This window comes from Cervus elaphus, chromosome 32 (assembly GCF_910594005.1).
Source record: "Cervus elaphus chromosome 32, mCerEla1.1, whole genome shotgun sequence".
In the NCBI taxonomy this organism is placed as follows: domain Eukaryota; kingdom Metazoa; phylum Chordata; class Mammalia; order Artiodactyla; family Cervidae; genus Cervus; species Cervus elaphus.
The window spans coordinates 3311624-3317623 of NC_057846.1; positions in this window are offsets into that span (position 1 = coordinate 3311624).

Here is a 6000-nt window from a genome sequence, read left to right on the forward strand (position 1 = left end):
TCCACAGAGTTCTTTCGTGTTGCTACAGTGACCTCAGGATCCCTCTATCCTTGAAACAGTGTTCTTGGGGTTTCTCTGGAGTGCCATCAAGGAAATCAAGGCTCCTTTCATGTGTGATGTGCAAGACGGAATTGCTCTGCTCGCAGTACAGGGGAATCGGGCCTCATCTCGCATCGAGGGGGAAGTCTCATGGTTTTTCTCGAGTTGCGGCGGGAACCTGGGGTATATTCTCGAGTTACGACGGGGATGGCCCTTCCACCCACGTGTTTCTTCAGCCACGTCAGGACTCCTGCCTAGTTGCGAGGGACAACTCGGGATTCTCCTCGAGGCTTGGCACGGCAATTGGAACGCCTCTCCAGCTGAGGCGGGAGACCAAGGGTCCCTTTCCACGTGCCACAAGAATCCTGGGACTCCTATCAAGTTTCACGAGGAGTCAGGCATCGTCTCCTTTGGAGGCACTGATCTCCGCGTACCTCTGGTGTTTTCAAAGGATGTGAGGCCTCCGGTCGCGATGAGGTGGGGAACTAGGTGTTTCTCTGTGGTCTCCACAGGGGATTCAGACACCCTTTCGTCTTGGGAGATGCAAGACGAGCCTGCATTCAAGTCACTGCAGGGATATCCGGCCTTATTTCGAGTCAGGGCATCGCGGTGTCCATTCCACTTGAAGCCGCAAACTCAGGGTCCCTCTCACATACCTAGAGCTGAGAGAAGCCTCCTCTTGAGGTGCTTGTGGTAAGGTGGTATTCCTCTGGAGTCGAAGCCAGGGGCTAACCTCTCATCTCGAGTTGATTTTTGGCCCACGGAGCTCTTTCGTGTTGCTACAGTGACCTCAGGATCCCTCTAGCCTTGAAACAGTGTTCTTGGGGTTTCTCTGGAATGCCATCAAGGAAATCAAGGCTCCTTTCATGTGTGATGTGCAAGACGGAATTGCTCTGCACGCAGTGCAGGGGAATCGGGCCTCATCTCGCGGCGAGGGGGAAGTCTCATGGTTTTTCTCGAGTTGCGGCTGGAACCTGGGGTATATTCTCGAGTTACGATGGGGATGGCCCTTCCACCCACGTGTGTGTTCAGCCACGTCAGGACTCTTGCCTAGTTGCGAGACACAACTCGGGATTCTCCTCGAGGCTTTGCAGGGCAATTGGGACGCCTCTCCAGCTGAGGCGGGAGACCAAGGTTCCCTTTCCACGTGCCACAGGAATCCTGGGACTCCTATCAAGTTTCACGAGGAGTCAGGCATCCATCGTCTCCTTTGGAGGCACTGATCTCCGCGTACCTCTCGAGTTTTCAAAGGATGTGAGGCCTCCGGTCGCGATGAGGTGGGGAACTAGGTCTTTTTCTGTGGTCTCCACAGGGGATTCAGACATCCTTTCATCTTGGGAGATGCAAGACGAGCCTGCATTCAAGTCACTGCAGGGATATCCAGCCTTATTTCGCGTCAGGGCATCGCAGTGTCCATTCCACTTGAGGCCGCAAACTCAGGGTCCCTCTCACATACCTAGAGCTGAGAGAAGCCTCCTCTTGAGGTGCTTGTGATAAGGTGGTATTCCTCTGGAGTCGAAACCAGGGACTAACCTCTCATCTCGAGTTGATTTTTGGCCCACGGAGCTCTTTCGTGTTGCTACAGTGACCTCAGGATCCCTCTAGCCTTGAAACAGTGTTCTTGGGGTTTCTCTGGAGTGCCATCAAGGAAATCAAGGCTCCTTTCATGTGTGATGTGCAAAACGGAATTGCTCTGCACGCAGTGCAGGGGAATCGGGCCTCATCTCGCGGCGAGGGGGAAGTCTCATGGTTTTTCTCGAGTTGCGGCGGGAACCTGGGGTATATTCTCGAGTTACGACGGGGATGTCCCTTCCACCCACGTGTTTCTTCAGCGACGTCAGGACTCCTGCCTAGTTGCGAGGGACAACTCTGGATTCTCCTCGAGGCTTGGCAGGGCAATTGGGACGCCTCTCCAGCTGAGGCGGGAGACCAAGCGTCCCTTTCCAAGTGCCACAGGAATCCTGGGACTCCTATCAAGTTTCACGAGGAGTCAGGCATCGTCTCCTTTGGAGGCACTGATCTCCGCGTACCTCTGGGGTTTTCAAAGGATGTGAGGCTATCGGTCGCGATGAGGTGGGGAACTAAGTCTTTCTGTGCTTTCCACAGGGGATTCAGACATCCTTTCGTCCTGGGAGATGCAAGACGAGCCTGCATTCAAGTCACTGCAGGGATATCCGGCCTTATTTGGAGTCAGGGCATCGCGGTGTCCATTCCACTTGAGGCCGCAAACTCAGGGTCCCTCTCACATACCTAGAGCTGAGAGAAGCCTCCTCTTGAGGTGCTTGTGGTAAGGTGGTATTCCTCTGGAGACGAATCCAGGGACTAACCTCTCTTTTCAAGTTGATTTTTGGTCCACAGAGTTCTTTCGTGTTGCTACAGTGACCTCAGGATCCCTCTATCCTTGAAACAGTGTTCTTGGGGTTTCTCTGGAGTGCCATCAAGGAAATCAAGGCTCCTTTCATGTGTGATGTGCAAGACGGAATTGCTCTGCTCGCAGTACAGGGGAATCGGGCCTCATCTCGCGGCGAGGGGGAAGTCTCATGGTTTTTCTCGAGTTGCGGCGGGAACCTGGGGTATATTCTCGAGTTACGACGGGGATGGCCCTTCCACCCACGTGTTTGTTCAGCCACGTCAGGACTCCTGCCTAGTTGCGAGGGACAACTCGGGATTCTCCTCGAGGCTTGGCACGGCAATTGGAACGCCTCTCCAGCTGAGGCTGGAGACCAAGGTTCCCTTTCCACGTGCCACAGGAATCCTGGGACTCCTATCAAGTTTCACGAGGAGTCAGGCATCGTCTCCTTTGGAGGCACTGATCTCCGCGTACCTCTCGAGTTTTCAAAGGATGTGAGGCCTCCGGTCGCGATGAGGTGGGGAACTAGGTCTTTTTCTGTGGTCTCCACAGGGGATTCAGACATCCTTTCATCTTGGGAGATGCAAGACAAGCCTGCATTCAAGTCACTGCAGGGATATCCAGCCTTATTTCGCGTCAGGGCATCGCGGTGTCCATTCCACTTGAGGCCGCAAACTCAGGGTCCCTCTCACATACCTAGAGCTGAGAGAAGCCTCCTCTTGAGGTGCTTGTGGTAAGGTGGTATTCCTCTGGAGTCGAAGCCAGGGACTAACCTGTCATCTCGAGTTGATTTTTGGCCCACGGAGCTCTTTCGTGTTGCTACAGTGACCTCAGGATCCCTCTAGCCTTGAAACAGTGTTCTTGGGGTTTCTCTGGAGTGCCATCAAGGAAATCAAGGCTCCTTTCATGTGTGATGTGCAAAACGGAATTGCTCTGCACGCAGTGCAGGGGAATCGGGCCTCATCTCGCGGCGAGGGGGAAGTCTCATGGTTTTTCTCGAGTTGCGGCGGGAACCTGGGGTATATTCTCGAGTTACGACGGGGATGTCCCTTCCACCCACGTGTTTCTTCAGCGACGTCAGGACTCCTGCCTAGTTGCGAGGGACAACTCTGGATTCTCCTCGAGGCTTGGCAGGGCAATTGGGACGCCTCTCCAGCTGAGGCGGGAGACCAAGTGTCCCTTTCCAAGTGCCACAGGAATCCTGGGACTCCTATCAAGTTTCACGAGGAGTCAGGCATCGTCTCCTTTGGAGGCACTGATCTCCGCGTAACTCTGGAGTTTTCAAAGGATGTGAGGCCTCCGGTCGCGATGAGGTGGGGAACTAGGTGTTTCTCTGTGGTCTCCACAGGGGATTCAGACACCCTTTCATCTTGGGAGATGCAAGACGAGCCTGCATTCAAGTCACTGCATGGATATCCGGCCTTATTTCGAGTCAGGGCATCGCGGTGTCCATTCCACTTGAAGCCGCAAACTCAGGATCCCTCTCACATACCTAGAGCTGAGAGAAGCCTCCTCTTGAGGTGCTTGTGGTAAGGTGGTATTCCTCTGGAGTCGAAGCCAGGGACTAACCTCTCATCTCGAGTTGATTTTTGGCCCACAGAGCTCTTTCGTGTTGCTACAGTGACCTCAGGATCCCTCTAGCCTTGAAACAGTGTTCTTGGGGTTTCTCTGGAATGCCATCAAGGAAATCAAGGCTCCTTTCATGTGTGATGTGCAAGACGGAATTGCTCTGCACGCAGTGCAGGGGAATCGGGCCTCATCTCGCGGCGAGGGGGAAGTCTCATGGTTTTTCTAGAGTTGCGGCTGGAACCTGGGGTATATTCTCGAGTTACGACGGGGATGGCCCTTCCACCCACGTGTGTGTTCAGCCACGTCAGGACTCTTGCCTAGTTGCGAGACACAACTCGGGATTCTCCTCGAGGCTTGGCAAGGCAATTGGGACGCCTCTCCAGCTGAGGCTGGAGACCAACGTTCCCTTTCCACGTGCCACAGGAATCCTGGGACTCCTATCAAGTTTCACGAGGAGTCAGGCATCGTCTCCTTTGGAGGCACTGATCTCCGCGTACCTCTCGAGTTTTCAAAGGATTTGAGGCCTCCGGTCGCGATGAGGTGGGGAACTAGGTCTTTTTCTGTGGTCTCCACAGGGCATTCAGACATCCTTTCATCTTGGGAGATGCAAGACGAGCCTGCATTCAAGTCACTGCAGGGATATCCAGCCTTATTTCGCGTCAGGGCATCGCGGTGTCCATTCCACTTGAGGCCGCAAACTCAGGGTCCCTCTCACATACCTAGAGCTGAGAGAAGCCTCCTCTTGAGGTGCTTGTGGTAAGGTGGTATTCCTCTGGAGTCGAAGCCAGGGACTAACCTCTCATCTCGAGTTGATTTTTGGCCCACGGAGCTCTTTCGTGAGGCTACCGTGACCTCAGGATCCCTCTAGCCTTGAAACAGTGTTCTTGGGGTTTCTCTGGAGTGCCATCAAGGAAATCAAGGCTCCTTTCATGTGTGATGTGCAACACGGAATTGCTCTGCACGCAGTGCAGGGGAATCGGGCCTCATCTCGCGGCGAGGGGGAAGTCTCATGGTTTTTCTCGAGTTGCGGCGGGAACCTGGGGTATATTCTCGAGTTACGACGGGGATGTCCCTTCCACCCACGTGTTTCTTCAGCGACGTCAGGACTCCTGCCTAGTTGCGAGGGACAACTCTGGATTCTCCTCGAGGCTTGGCAGGGCAATTGGGACGCCTCTCCAGCTGAGGCGGGAGACCAAGTGTCCCTTTCCAAGTGCCACAGGAATCCTGGGACTCTTCTCAAGTTTCACAAGGAGTCAGGCATCGTCTCCTTTGGAGGCACTGATCTCCGCGTACCTCTGGAGTTTTCAAAGGATGTGAGGCCTCCAGTCGCGATGAGGTGGGGAACTAAGTCTTTCTGTGCTTTCCACAGGGGATTCAGACATCCTTTCGTCCTGGGAGATGCAAGACGAGCCTGCATTGAAGTCACTGCAGGGATATCCGGCCTTATTTCGAGTCAGGGCATCGCGGTGTCCATTCCACTTGAAGCCGCAAACTCAGGATCCCTCTCACATACCTAGAGCTGAGAGAAGCCTCCTCTTGAGGTGCTTGTGGTAAGGTGGTATTCCTCTGGAGACGAATCCAGGGACTAACCTCTCTTTTCAAGTTGATTTTTGGTCCACAGAGTTCTTTCGTGTTGCTACAGTGACCTCAGGATCCCTCTATCCTTGAAACAGTGTTCTTGGGGTTTCTCTGGAGTGCCATCAAGGAAATCAAGGCTCCTTTCATGTGTGATGTGCAAGACGGAATTGCTCTGCTCGCAGTACAGGGGAATCGGGCCTCATCTCGCGGCGAGGGGGAAGTCTCATGGTTTTTCTCGAGTTTCGGCGGGAACCTGGGGTATATTCTCGAGTTACGACGGGGATGGCCCTTCCACCCACGTGTTTGTTCAGCCACGTCAGGACTCTTGCCTAGTTGCGAGACACAACTCGGGATTCTCCTCGAGGCTTGGCAAGGCAATTGGAACGCCTCTCCAGCTGAGGCGGGAGACCAAGGGTCCCTTTCCACGTGCCACAAGAATCCTGGGACTCCTATCAAGTTTCACG